The following is a 14867-nucleotide window of genomic DNA, read 5'->3' as shown; positions in this document are numbered from 1 at the left end:
AAGTAGGCTAAGGATTTAGTAAAACACATTCGAAGCATGGTAACCACGGAAGATTAACAAGAATCAAGTAAATAGGCTAACACACAGAACCAAAGCAAAGAAAATCTTAAAAATTAGGGCTTTTGACATAGGCGAATTAAAAGCAGTAAGAACATAAGATCGGTGAAAATAAGCAAGGAAAGAGGTTTAATCATAAAGAAAATCGGTTAAAACAAGTGTAGAAAGAACTCCGAGAAAACCCTAATTTTTTAAAGAAAGTAAAAACGCTTTAAAGTTGAGGAACTTTCAGAAGAAGTTCGAGAATATTGCAAATCATAGGAAGAAACAAACTTAAAGCGTTAATAATAATACAGATCTAAGAGATTAAAACGAGAGTTAGGGTTTCAAAGGGAACCCAGATAGAAACGAAAAAACTTGTTGTAAACTTCACCAATCGTAAAATATAAGGTGTGATTTTGCCTAAAATCACACCGGAGAAGCCATGAGTAACAGAAACATAAACCCTAGATCCAAATCGGCATGGCCCAGGACCCTTGAAGGCCTTAGAGATGATGAGCAAGGCGGTGGAGTGATCTTTGGAGGCTTGGGGTTGAAAGGTAGTCGTCGGAGATGACCAAAGAAGGGAGGCGATTGACAGAGTCTAGGGTTAGGTTGAGAGAAGAGAGAAGATGAGAGGAATTAAAGGCGGCGGATTTAGAAAATGGTTTAGGGTTTGGGGGGGTGTATGAATTAAAAAAGGAAAGAACAAATGAGGGTCGTTGATCTTTTAGATCAACGGCCAAGATATGATGGGTTTGGGTCGGGTAGGACGTGTTTGGGGCCTAGGTCGTGTTATTTAATAGGAGATTGGGCTGGGGAGGGGTCCGAATTAGGCTAAAATTGAAAGCCAAATCTGGCTATGATTTAAATAGCCAATTTTTCTTATTTTAATTTATAATAAATAATAGGTAATTTCTGGAAAATAATTTAAGGTGCCAAAATGATTTAAAACACATAATTATCATTTTAAAAATATAGGGACCAATTTTATGCATTTAAAATGTAATTATACCTTAAAATGGGCTAACATTGCAATTATATGCAATTTAGCTTAAAAAATACTAAATGTAATTATAAAAAATGCATGAAAAATATATTAACCATATTTTGGCATAAGTATGGAAATTAAATGCATAATTCATCATAACAATAATTTAGAAAATAATTATTGGGTATTTTATGAATAAAAGGGGAGAAAATGAATCAATTTAAACCCTTAATATTATGGGAAAAATAATTAAAATCTTGTGCGTGCTTATATATGCATATATATGTACTATTTTGAAGGTATTTATGCATATTTAAAATATATAGGGAAAAATTGGGTATCAACAATGAGGTCATGATGTGGTATCACAACTTAGCTCCCAACTCCATAGACTCATTTGCCATGCTGGTAGACTCTTTCATGGCAACAAGGAAATCTGACGTGTTCAAGATCAAGTAGAGGGAGAACGAAATGTTGCGGGAGTTCGTGTCTCGCTTCTAAATGGAATGAATGGAACTACCGCCGGTATCTGACGACTGGGCAGTGCAGGCCTTCACTCAAGGCCTGAATGAACGAATCTCGGTGGCTTCAAAGCAACTAAAAGAGAATCTGGTCGAATATCCCGTCGTGACCTGGTCGGACGTCCATAACTGATACTAGTCAAAAATCAGGGTCGAGGATGACAAGTTGGGAGCCCCCTTGGGCTCAATATATCCAAGCAGGTTCTTGGCGAAGGAACCAAAGCCAAACAAAGAAAGATATCAACCATACACCGAAGACAGAAGGAACGCTCCAAGGCACAACCCACCTCGCAATGATCGAAGGATAGACTGAGGACATAATCATTGGGGACTCATCAACAGAGCCGGATTCGATAGGAACGCGAGGCCAATAGAGGCACCTTGCTTATCAGAATACAACTTCAATGTCGATGTATCAAACATCGTGTTCGCCATCAGCAAAATTAGAGATGCTGTCACACCTCCTTTTTCACTACACCCCTGAGAAGGGGTATATAAGGGAGTTTTTTCCAACTTAAAGTGACAATCTAAACGGAATTATTTATTTATTAAAAACAGAGTCGCCACTTGGGATAATTTTATGGTGTCCCAAGTCACCGGTTCAAATCCCGAGTCGAGGAAAAGATTGACTCTTTATTACAGTACGCGAACACAGAAATTCGAGTAAGGAATTTTGTTAATCCGGGAGAAGGTGTTAGGCATTCCCGAGTTCCGTGGTTTTAGCACGGTCGCTCAACTATTATTAATGGCCTAATTATCTGATTTTAGTACATGTTTTAGCCTATAGTGCAATTTTAAACTTTAGAACCGCTTTTGATTAATTATTTTTAAGAAAGATTCAACATCATCTAAAACACGTCTTGAACCACGTTACATAAATGCACCCGCAGTCCCCAACATATTTTATCTAACATTGTGAGATTTGGATTTGGGTCACATAAATGCACACCCGAGATTTTTAGAAATTAGGCGTCACGACCACGTCACGGGAACCGTACCCATAGTCATGACAATTATTTAATTAAACACACCTAAAGCAAACTACGAGAGTTCAAGGCATTTTTTACATTAGTTAAGATATCGATGTGAGGGCCATAGACTAGGTGATTTGATGGCACGCCTCAAATTTATTAAAGAAAGAAAATCATTCAATTAAATGAACTACGGATATTCATATTTAGAACAAATTTGAAATTAACTATCACAACCACGTCATGGGAACCATACCCATAGTTGCGACGATTTAACTACGTGCCTAAAACAAACTACGATGTTCAAAATTATTGATTTTACGAAATTTGAGATTGTTTGTAAGGTCATAACAATGGAGTGATTTGTAGAAGAAATGGGAATTTGATCACTAAAGATGCCTCTAACACTTGATAACAGTGGTAATTATATTACAGCTAAAGATTAAATCAACATCAGTAATCGTACTAGAGCTAAGAATTAAAACAAGAAACCAAAATCTGTTATCCTATAGAACTCTTTTAATAATGATCTCCCAACTAATAGAAATCAAGGAACCAAAATATTTCATGCTACAGCCTACAAAAAATATTGGCAAGAAACACTTACTTTATCACTATTGCCACAGAAACTATCTTATTCTATCAAATGCCGTCAATTTAAATCCAATAAGAAAACTATAGAAACAAATAGGTAATAGCTCTGTATGCGTCATCAAGTCAGCAAAAAAAAAGAAACTAAATTCATCTCAAACAGCAAGAGAACTTCAAATTAAAAAAATGAAACACTTAAACCAAATCCGTCCTTGAGTAGTTTGTCTATGAATATATTTGCATTATCCAAATAAATCAAAAGGTTTATATCATTAGATTAAATGGTACCTGGAATCTTTGGAATAAATCAACCAAATTGGAATTACAAGAGGCTAAAAACTCGACGACTCTTGACCGGAGCATTCGCCGATTAATCCGGATGGAACCCGTCAACTCAAGACCTTAACAGCAACCTTGATCGGAGTTAGATCTAGCCCGAAACTTATCGTCAATGTTTAATCCATCTTTGTTTTGTAATTTATTGAAGCTTTTGGCCAATAAAGTGATAGAGGACTGTGATGGTTGTCGCTGCTATGGCGGAGAGAGTTTGAGTCTTGAAGGAGGAGGCAGCTTTCTGATTTTGATTGAGGCGTGTGTTCTTATTTTTTAAGAGGGGAGTGTGGCTAATTTCAGCTACTCTTAGGAGATTCCAAAGTGAGGTCAAGTAGCTGCCGTTTCTCGCTTTAATAATTTTTAGGAATTTTTGTGTCCAGCTCCTCTTCAATGTATTGCGGCCCCCTCAACATTAGGCATTACCCTATTATATAGATTTAGGTCTAAATGTGTATTTTGTGTGTATTTTACTAATTAGTCCCTAGGTCTTTTTGTGTTAAGTCATTAAAGTCTTTTATTTATTTTTTGTTCCAAAGAAGAGTTTAGAAGGGTCTCTAGGATTAGCTTAATGGGTATTGGATATTGAGCTTAAAGAATAGGCTAAAAACTTGGGCCTTTATGACTAGTTATGTTTAAAATTAGCTTAATTAACTAAAAGTATTATCAAAAATATTAATTAGCTCTATTAAAGTAAAAATAATTATTAAAATAAGACTGACCATGAAAACAAAACTAATTTTTTGGTATTTTTCAAGATTAAAAATGACTACAAAACATTAATGAACCTATTTTTTTGTAATTTTTGTTTCTTGTAATAAAATAAAAGTAAAAGAGTAAAAATGAGTTGAAATAGCTATATTAGGCCTAAATTAAATATTTACATGCTAAAATACGAAAAATCTTGGGGAGGGACAAAAAACACATGTCTACAGCTTCCCCTCTTTGACTGAAAACACGAAGAGTTTTCGGACAAAGAACGAGTAGACATGTTTTTTGATCTGACCCTTATTTGAAGAGATTAAAACTAAGAGATAAGGGAATGTGACCGAGCCCTGGTATCTGAGTTGCCTACATATCCTTGGCTATAAAGGAATCAGGTCACGTGTAGTTCAGAGGTGAGTGAGATGATGGAGTATGCCGAGGTTGAGAGCCGAGCGACGTGCCGTTCCGCTGAGGTTCCTGTCCGCGGTCCTGTTATTACATCAAAATCAAAAATGAAAAAGACTAACTACGTCTATCAGCTACGAGTTACACGATTCCTATCTATGAGTCTTCTGAAGCTTGATCTTGAGTCTTGGTTGGTTTTTCATGCGGACTCCGATCTGAATCTTGATGCTTGTTAGTTGCAGGTATTGGTTCAATCTTTTTCAGCTTTTTCGGATCAAGACGGGACATGCAAAGCTTGTGACTTCAATCACGTCTTCAGTAGTCCACATCTTTCTTCGCTTCTACATTTTGGATTCACTTATTTTTTTCTTTTTCTTTTTTTTTCTTCTTCTTCTTTTTTTTTGGATTGAGCCTACTTCTGTTGATCATCTCGGATTGTTGACTCGCATTCTTGCCATGAGCTTCTGCTACTTCTGACTTGAATTGAATTTTGAAATAACTTCCCTTGTTCTCCAGGTGGGCGCCTGATTGCTGAACTTGAACCGTCTTCTTTGTTACTTGACACTGTTTTCCCTTGCACCTTGAACCATTTTCCCTTGAAACTTGAACTGTCTTCCTTCGAAACTGTTTTCCCTTGAAACTTGAGTTGTCTTCCCTTGTTCTCCAGGTGGGCGCCTGATTACAACAAAAGAAACAAAACAAAAGAAAATTTTCTGCCCCAGTTTGATAGTGGGAACATCTGTGAGTGTTTAAAAAACTATAAATCACCTACGCTGCTGATGAAGGATGCAATGATGAGAGTAAAATTAATGGCTCGACTAGTATGTACGTCTTCTAAACGTGATTGAGCTTGCGCAAAACTATAAACTAAGCTTGACTAAAGTAAAAACTGACCCTATTCTCCAAGCGGGGCCCCCTGATTTCAGGAAAACTAAACATTGATAATCTTAAGAAAACTAAAAAAATGACCCCCTTTTTCAAATTTAGACTTCCTCTTCTTTTTTTAAAATTATTATCCTAGGAGAAAATTCATCGGACTAGGTTTTCTATCTTAGGAGAAAGATTTATCAGACTAAGATTTCTATCCTAGGAGAAAATTCATCAAACTAGGTCTCTTTTCTTATCTTAGGAGAAAGATTCATCAGACTAAGATTTTGATCCTAGGAGAAAGTTCATCAGACTAGGTCTTCTATCTTAAGAGAAAGGTTCATCAGACTATGTCTCTTTTCTTATCTTAGGAGAAAGATTCATCAAACTAAGATTTCTATCCTAGGAGAAAGTTCATCAGACTAGGTCTTCTATCTTAGGAGAAAGGTTCATCAGACTAAGATTTTGATCCTAGGAGAAAGTTCATCAGACTAGGTCTTTTATCTTAGGATAAAAATTCATCAGACTAAGATTTTGATCCTAGGAGAAAAGTCATCAAACTAGGTCTTCTAATTTGTTATCTTAGGAGAAAGATTCGTCAGACTAAGATTTATATCCTAGGAGAAAATTCATCAGACTAGGTTTCTATCTTAGGAGAAAGATTCATCAGACTAAGATTTATATTGGGAGGAAAATCCATAAGGCTAGGACTTTTTATCCTAGAGGAAAAATGTGAAAATCAATGGCAAGATTTTATGCACAATAGCAAAACAAATAAAGGCAAAGATTTGAGAAACTTCCCTTTGTCGGCTCTTCTCGTCTTTTCTTTTTCTTCTCTTTTTTTTGTTTTTTTTTTCTTTTTTATTTTTTTTCTTTTTGAATCACTTTCCTTGTACCGGTTTGTTCCTGTTTCATACAAAGAAAAATTTGTGAGTTTTGAAAATGGTGGTCGGTTTGTGGCCTTGAGTCTTGGGCAGCTTGGCTTCTACTCAATCAGCTTGAGTCGGCTTCAAGAGACTTTTGCTCTGCATCAACCTTAATTGTTTCACACCCGATACCATTGTATTTCTGGTTCAATCAGCATTATCCCAACTGGAGATCTTTTCTTAGATGACCTTTTCTGATATATTGAATGAATTCCTGCTTTTGAACAATTTGTCTGTCAGAGAGAATCACAAGTTATCTTTGCTTACGCCAAATAGGTTGACAAGAGTCTTTTGGGGGAGCCTTTGCATGAATCCTCAAGGCACGTTGACAGTAACAACCGAGTGTACTGGCCAAATTTACTTTGTGTAACTGAAAAGCTGGTAGTAGATTTTGAAATCTTTTCTTGCTTGTTTTGACAAGGACTGACTCATAGTGAAGGACACAATGATGTAAAGAAACGAATATTAACAAGAAATGCCCCCTGTCGAAAGGACAGAAGGAAGAGTTTCTTTTTCTCTTTTTTTTCATTTTTTTTTAATAACTATCCTGTTGAGATATTTTCTTGCTTGTTTTGACAAGGACTGAATCAGAGTGAAGGACACAATGATGTAAAGAAACGAATATTAACAAGAAATGCCCCATGTCGAAAGGACAGAAGGAAGAGTTTTTTTTTTCTCTTTTTTTTTCTTTTTTTTAATAACTAGTCTTAATGATCATGACATGCATTTTGGACTCAACGGCCTAATCTATCAAACTAATCCAATCTTCTCTTTTCCATTCTTATGATCTTGAAGTCGGGCTTGTTCGTGTCAATCCTTTGCATCAGCTTCACAACTCACTTTCGACTAGTGGTGCCTCGAGGGGTTTTCACCAACAAGTTTATCTCATTTATTTATCTATTCTTACCATCGCCTAACAGTGCCCGTGAAGGTTTTCACTAGTAAGACTCTCTCATTTTCTTTTATTTTTCTTTTGCTTTCTTGTGCGAGCAACTTGACAGTATTCTATGTCGCGTGACAATCGTTGCTCATTGCATGCTTCTCTTGGCATTCTTAAAGGCATATCGGGAGGTCTTTATTTGGAAGGTTTTGGATAGGGTTGGACAAAAGGGTCGGCATGAAGGCTCAACGTAGACTCAAAATAAAAGGGGGGGGGGTATAGACTTATAACTCATAGAATCGACTCTTTCAAAAGTAAAATAAAATTTTTGCCCCAGTTTCAGATACTGGGGATTTTTGGATTTTTTTTCTGAATTCTTACTTGGTTGGACCGAACCGTGAGGCTGCCTACGTATCTCTTTTTAAAGGAATCAGGTCTAACGTAGTTCAAACATCTGACCTAACTAATTTTTTTCATTTTTCTTTCTGTTTCTCTTTTCCTTTTTTCTTTATTTTCTCTTTCTTTTATTTCTTTTCTTTTTTCTTTTTTTTTTGTTTGCCCCAGCTTCTATTTTTTAGGACATGGACCTTTGACAATTCTTTTTTTTTTCTGAATTTTCTAAGAATTGCTCCAGTTTGTACTCTTGGGACATGGATTTTTTTTTGACTCTAAACTTGATTCCAAAATAAGGTAGTCAAAGAAAAATAACACAGGCTCAAAAGGGGTAGCAAATTATATAAAGTGTTTGGGTAGCAGAAAAAGGGTTTTCCAACCTCAAGAACGTCAAATATGGTATCTTTTCGCAATCACAGCATTGACGAACATGTCTGTCTTCTTGGTGTGCCGTGGTCACAAGACATTTTTTCATCCCTTAGTGACAAACTTTCCAACAAACATCAATTGATTAAACATCCTCAAGCCCGATATTTACAATGATTTGAAGGTAAATTTTACTCGACCTTAGTTCCAAAGTATTCCAACTCTTTATTCATCCTCAAAAGTATTTTTTTAGTTATCGAATTCCAGATTAAATTAGTTCCTAAGATCTGGCCAAAATTTTCGTATGCATGTCATGTCATTAGAACTAGCGAGAAAAGAACTAGGAACAGAATGACACAAAAGGACAAACTATATTTTATTGAGTAAAGGATGAAAGGGTTTTACAACTAAACAAGCAACCTAAAATACGAGTTACAACCCTAAAATAACCCGAATAATGAAAAAAAGCAACAGAACAGACAGACAAGACTCACACAAATAGAATGGAGGGATAGAAGGCTTTGACTCAATAAAACAAATAAAATCTGGATCACAACCCTGAAATAACCTAGATAATAGAAAAAAACATCAAAACAAGCTACCAAGATTCCTTCCTAGTGAGGAGGGAACAACTTTTCAATTGCTAGGCTTGACATTTAGCCACAAATTTGCTCATCTAAATCAGCAGAGCCTTCTCCAATTTCAACATCATTAACTTCAGTTAGCAATTTTCCGAGAGGATTCTCATACTCCATGTCACCAGGCATCATCCCCACAAAGTGTGCATCATGATGTGCAGGTAAAGGATTCTGCGCGATATTCTGGATGTCATTGCCTTGGATCACAATAAGTTTTTCCTGGATCATCCTTTCTATTTCTCTTTTCAAATCCCGACAGCTTTCAACATTATGCCCCCTGGGCATTGGAATGGTATTCACACCTTTTAGAATGGTCAAAGTTTCTCGCACGTGGGTCCACATGATTTGGAAGAATAGGTGCAATCATGTCATAATGCTTTAACTTCTCAAATAAGCTTGCATATGACTCTCTTATTGGTGTAAAATTATCTTTTAACCTTTGTTCACCTTTATACATCTGGCTTGGATGTGGGTTATAGGGCACCTAAAAATTTTGTGGAGGCAGTTGGAGATTTTGTGATGCTCGTGCTCGCCTTCTGGGGTGTTTTGGTGGCTGGACAACATACTGAGGTGGAGCGACAGAGTATTGAGGGTTCTGAGGTGGATAATACTGCTCAGGGGAGTCATGGGAAACCTGATGAGGCTGCACATACCTTCGAGGTGTTTTCCTAGGACCTCTTCTCGAACCTGTTGTCATCATGATTTCTTCATCCTTCTTATTCGTGCCACTGAATTATTAGATTCAACATGGACATCCTGAGTTGCGACTTTAAGAACTGCTTGACTTATAATTTTGCCTATCTTAAGACCATTCTCAATCATTTCCCCCATTTTGATTGCTTCCGAGAAAGATTTACCCACTGCGGACATCATGATTTGAAAATAATCTGGCTCTTGAGCCTGAAAGAAGACAGTGATTAGCTCGTGGTCGTCCATGGGTGGCTTAACTCTAGCTGCTTGCTCTCTCCATTTAATGGCATATTCCCTGAAACTTTCACTTGGTTTCTTCTTCAGGTTTGAAAGGGAAATGCGGTCTGGGGCAATGTCGATGTTGTATTGGAACTGATTGACAAAGGCCTGTGCCATGTCATTCCAGACGTACCAGCGAGATGGGTCTTGATCCAAAAACCATTCGGATGCTACTCCCGTAAGGCTTTCCCCAAAATAAGCCATCAGCAATTCTTCGTTTCTTCCCGCACCTCTCAGTTGATTGCAATACCTTTTCAGGTGGGCTATGGGGTCTCCATGTCCATCATACTTTTCAAATTTGGAGTCTTGAAACCAGGCGGCAAGTGGACATCGGGTAACATGCATAGATCTTTGAAGGCAACACTCTTTTGACCTGCCAACCCTTGCATGTTTTTCAACTGTTATTCTAAGCTTTTCACTCTTTGGGTCATTTCTTCCTGTACCATCTTTCGGGCAGGCTTCTCAATGTTTGCAGGAAGATTAAACGAGTACGAGTGGTACCCAGGAGAGTGGTATCGCTCTTGCTGTGTAGCAAATTGTGACTCATAACGAGGCTGTCTTTGACCACTGGCCCATGCTTGACACGTTTCGGTCATTTGTTGTTTCAGTATTCTATTTTTCTCAAACACAGTACACTCTTGTTGAACCCTCTGACCCTGAGTCTCTTGAGCACTTGTAACAGCTTCGATGTCAGTTATCATTTTTCCTTAGATCTTGTGTTTCCAGCTTACCACAAACCGACCACATCAACTTTCTTCACAATTCAAAACAAAACATGTTAGAATGGACTCAGTCAGTCCTTATTATTGTCAATATTTTTTTCATTTCTTCATTTTTTTTTCATTTCTCTTTTTTAATGGTGATCGAACCTGATTTGGGTTGCCTACGTATCATGTGGAAACATGAATCAGATCTTGCGTAGTTCGGAAAGATCATAAATAAAGTAAATAAACTAACTTTTTTTTTGAATTTTTATTTTATTTTTTCGAAAGAAAGATTTATAAAGAAGAAAGGGAATATTTTTGGATTTTGATTTTTCTTCAGCATTTTTGCAAAGAAAGACTTCTAAAGAAGAAAGATTTTTTTTTTGAATTTTTTATTTTATTTTTTTTTTAAATTTCAAAAGATAAACTTCTAAAGAAGAAAAAAAATATTTTTGAAATTTTATTTTGAATTTATGAAAGAAATGCTTCTAAAAAAAGAAAATATTTCTTGGACTCCTTACAGGTATTCCACTCGTTGGTGTGGGTGTTTTACCTGAGTCTATCTCTGAAGGTCTGACTTCTAACTATTTTTGAATTTTGAATTTTCTTTTCAATTTTGAAAGAAAAATGAAAATATTTTTGGATTTTTGGAAGAAATTAAAAGAAAACATTTTTGCATATTATTTTTTTAAAAAAACAATTAGGGTCTAAAAGAAAGGCTTTCTAACGCAGCAAGTAATGGAAAATATTTTTGAATTTTTTGAAAATTGGGGTCTAAAAAAAGACTTTTCTAGAGAGGAAGTAAAGGAAAATATTTTTGGATTTTTGAAAATTATGGGCCGGAACCGATGAGGTTTACCTATGTATCTCACATCCGGTGAGAATCAGACCCGCGTAGTTCGCCTAGTTTTGACGGAACAGTAGAAAATATGACTTATTTTGAAATGACTTTTCTTTTCTTTTTTTCAAAATTTCAATAGAATTTCAGGATAATTCATATACCTACCTCTCACTCTCTTTTCTTTTCTCTTTTTTTTTCGATTTTCATTTTTTTTCATTTTCTTTCCCTATTCTAGAAGCCAGTCAGCATGCAAGCCGAAATAGACAGATACGCAAGTAGCACGTAAGATGTATCAGGATGGTCTTTTAATTTGGGTGCACCTGTCCTAGACAAACCCAATCCCAGTGTTGAGTCTCCAAAGTCAAATACACATGATGCAAACAAACGTTCCTACTAGGAATCTGGCATGAGGCTGAGTTATTATAGGTTTAAAACCTGGGTGTATTGTTCTAGACCTGGATTACCCGAGCGGACAACTCGAGCCGAGGGGGGCAGCGTACCGGTAACCAAAAGATCATCCGGCTTTGCAACATGTCCGAACCTCGTTCTATTTGGGATATGACACTAACAGAAAGAAGCTACGACCAGTGTGCACTCCTCGGGAGAGAGAAGAGAGGGGTTTCGTAGCAGTCTATATACAGTTCAGATAATATCAAAGCGGTAAAAGCAACATTTAGCACATTAGGCCCAAACATGTAAAAAATCAGATAACAGATAAAACCAAATATAACAATTCGTCTAAGCTCGAATTCTTGAACTCTGAACCAGAGATTCGGGGTTCTTTTCCCCAGCAGAGTCGCCAGAGTTGTCACACCTCCTTTTTCACTACACCCCCGAGAAAGGGTATATAAGGGAGTTTTTTCCAACTTAGAGTGACAATCGAAACGAGATTATTTATTTATTAAAATCAGAGTCGCCACTTGGGATAATTTTATAGTGTCCCAAGTCATCGGTTCAAATCCCGAGTCGAGGAAAAGATTGACTCTGTATTACAGTCTGCGACCACAGAAATACGGGTAAGGAATTCTGTTAACCCGGAAGAAGGTGTTAGGCATTCCCGAGTTCCATGGTTTTAGCACTGTCGCTCAACTGTTATTATTGGCCTAATTATCTGATTTTAGTACATGTTTTAGCCTATAGTGCAATTTTAAACTTTAGAACCGCTTTTGATTAATTAGTTTTAAGAAAGATTCAACATCATCTAAAACACGTCTTGAACCACGTCACATAAATGCACATGTGGTCCCCGACATATTTTATCTAACATTGTGAAATTTGGATTTGGATCACATAAATGCACCCCCGAGATTTTTAGAAATTAGGCGTTACGACCACGTCACGGGAACCTTACCCGTAGCCATGACAATTATTTAATTAAACATACCTAAAGCAAATTACGAGAGTTCAAGGCATTTTCTACATTAGTTAAGATATCGATGTGAGGGCCATAGACTAGGTGATTTGATGGCACACCTCAAATTTATTAAAGAAAGAAAATCATTCAATTAAATGAACTACGGATATTCATATTTAGAACTAATTTAAAATTAAGTATCACAACCACGCTATGGGAACCATACCCGTAATTGCGACGATTTAACTACGTGCCTAAAATAAACTACGATGTTCAAAATTATTGATTTACGAAATTTGAGATTGTTTGTAAGGACATAAACTATGGAGTGAATTGTAGAAGAAATGGGAATTTGATCACTAAAGATGCCTCTAACACTTGATAACAGTGGTAATTATATTACAGCTAAAGATTAAATCAACATCAGTAATCGTACTAGAGCTAAGAATTAAAAAAAATCTGTTATCCTATAGAACTCTTTTAATAATGATCTCCCAACTAATAGAAATCAAGGAATCAAAATATTTCATGCTACAGCCTACAAAAAATATTGGCAAGAAAACACTTACTTTATCACTATTGCCACAGAAACTATCTTATTCTATCAAATGCCGTCCATTTTAAATCCAATAAAAAAAACTATAGAAACAAATAGCTACTAGCTCTGTATGTGTCATCAAGTCAGCAAAAAAAAAAAAAAGAAACTAAATTCATCTCAACCAGCAAGAGAACTTCAAATAAAAAAAATGGAACACTAGAACCAAACCCGTCCTTGACTAGTTTGTCTATGAATATATTTGCATTATCCAAATAATCAAAAGGTTTATATCATTAGATTTAAAATTGTACCTGGACTCTTTGGAATAAATCAACCAAATGGGAATTACAAGAGGCTAAACAACTCAACGACTCTTGACCGGAGCATTCGCCGATGAATCTGGATGGAACCCGGCAACTCAAGACCTCAACAGCAACCTTGATCGGAGTTAGATCTAGCCCGAAACTTATCCTCAATGTTTAATCCATCTTTGTTTTGTAATTTATTGAAGCTTTTGGCCAAGAAAGTGATAGAGGACTATGATGGTTGTCGTTGCTGTGGCAGAGAGAGAGAGTTTGAGTCTTGATGGAGGAGGCAGCTTTCTGATTTTGATTGAGGCGTGTGTTCTTATTTTTTAAGAGGGGAGTGTGACTGATTTCAGCCACTCTTAGGAGATTCCAAAGTGAGGTCAAGTAGCTGCCATTTCTCACTTTAATCATTTTTAGAAATTTTTGTGTCCAGCTCCTCTTCAATGTATTGCGGCCCCTTAGGCATTACCCCTATTATATAGATCTGGGTCTAAATGTGTATTTTGTGTATTTTATCAATTAGTCCCTAGGTCTTTTGTGTTAAGTCCTTAGGGTCTTTTTATTAATTTTTTGTTCCAAAGAAGAGTCTAGAAGGATCTCAAAGATTAGCTTAATGGGTATTGGATATTGAGCTTAACGAATGGACTAGAAACTTGGGCTTTTATGACTAGCTATGTTTAAAATTTGCTTAATTAACTAAAAGTATTATCAAAAATATAAATTAGCTATGCTTAAGTAAAAATAATTATTAAAATAAGACTGACCATTAAAACAAAACTATTTTTTTTGGTATTTTTCAAGATTAAAAATGACTACAAAACATTAATGAACTTATTTTTTGTAATTTTCATTTCTTGTCATAAAATAAAATTAAAAGAGTAAAAATGAGTTGAAATAGTTATATTAGGCCTAAATTAAATATTTACGTGCTAAAATATGAAAAATCTTGGAGAGGGTCAAAAATCACATGTCTACAGATGCCAGATGGCCCAGACCTATACAATTAGATCCTTCGTAAAGAAACTATAGTATGCGAATTTCACAACATGCACGAACAAAGGACCGAAGATTGCCAGCAACTCCGGGAGGAAGTGGCCCGGTTACTCGACAATGGCCATCTTCGGAATTCTCAGCGACCAAGCCAAAAATTGGCTTCGAGAAAAGGAAATAGCCAAAAGGGACAAGGCAGACGAGCTGCAACATGCCATCCACACGATCTTTTAAGATGATCGCCACTAGCCGAAACACAGAAGTCCCCTCCAGCGGAGGGACTAAGCGATAAATCGATTAAAAAATAGCAGCCGCGAGACCATCTCCAAGGTTCGAAAGCGCCATTGCCACTAAAGTATAACCATCTCCCTTTTCAATTCATATTTCATACTAACCCTTATGCAGGCGCCGGACCGAAGCAGTCAAAGCGCTAACCCAACTCGAAGACCTTAAGATTTTAAAGCATCTGTTGCACTCTTTTCCTTAGACCGAGTTTTTATCTCGAAAGGGTTTTACCAACAAGGTTTTTAATGAGGCAACATC

The 14867-nt window shown here is 36.4% G+C and overlaps 1 long non-coding RNA gene across 1 annotated transcript; it reads right to left on the bottom strand.

Moving 5' to 3' along the window:
• Nucleotides 1-3259: 3259 nt before the first annotated feature.
• LOC142164672 (uncharacterized) lies at nucleotides 3260-13948 on the bottom strand. The gene is made up of 2 exons (XR_012695549.1): nucleotides 13338-13948; nucleotides 3260-10343 (listed from the first exon to the last, which is right to left on the bottom strand). It is a non-coding gene; the product is annotated as an uncharacterized LOC142164672 (long non-coding RNA).
• Nucleotides 13949-14867: the final 919 nt, after the last annotated feature.

The sequence above is a fragment of the Nicotiana tabacum genome, chromosome 10 (assembly GCF_000715075.1).
Source record: "Nicotiana tabacum cultivar K326 chromosome 10, ASM71507v2, whole genome shotgun sequence".
Taxonomy (NCBI): Eukaryota; Viridiplantae; Streptophyta; class Magnoliopsida; order Solanales; family Solanaceae; genus Nicotiana; species Nicotiana tabacum.
The sequence above is the reverse complement of the archived record's forward strand: the minus strand, read 5'-3'. Positions and strand labels throughout refer to the sequence as shown.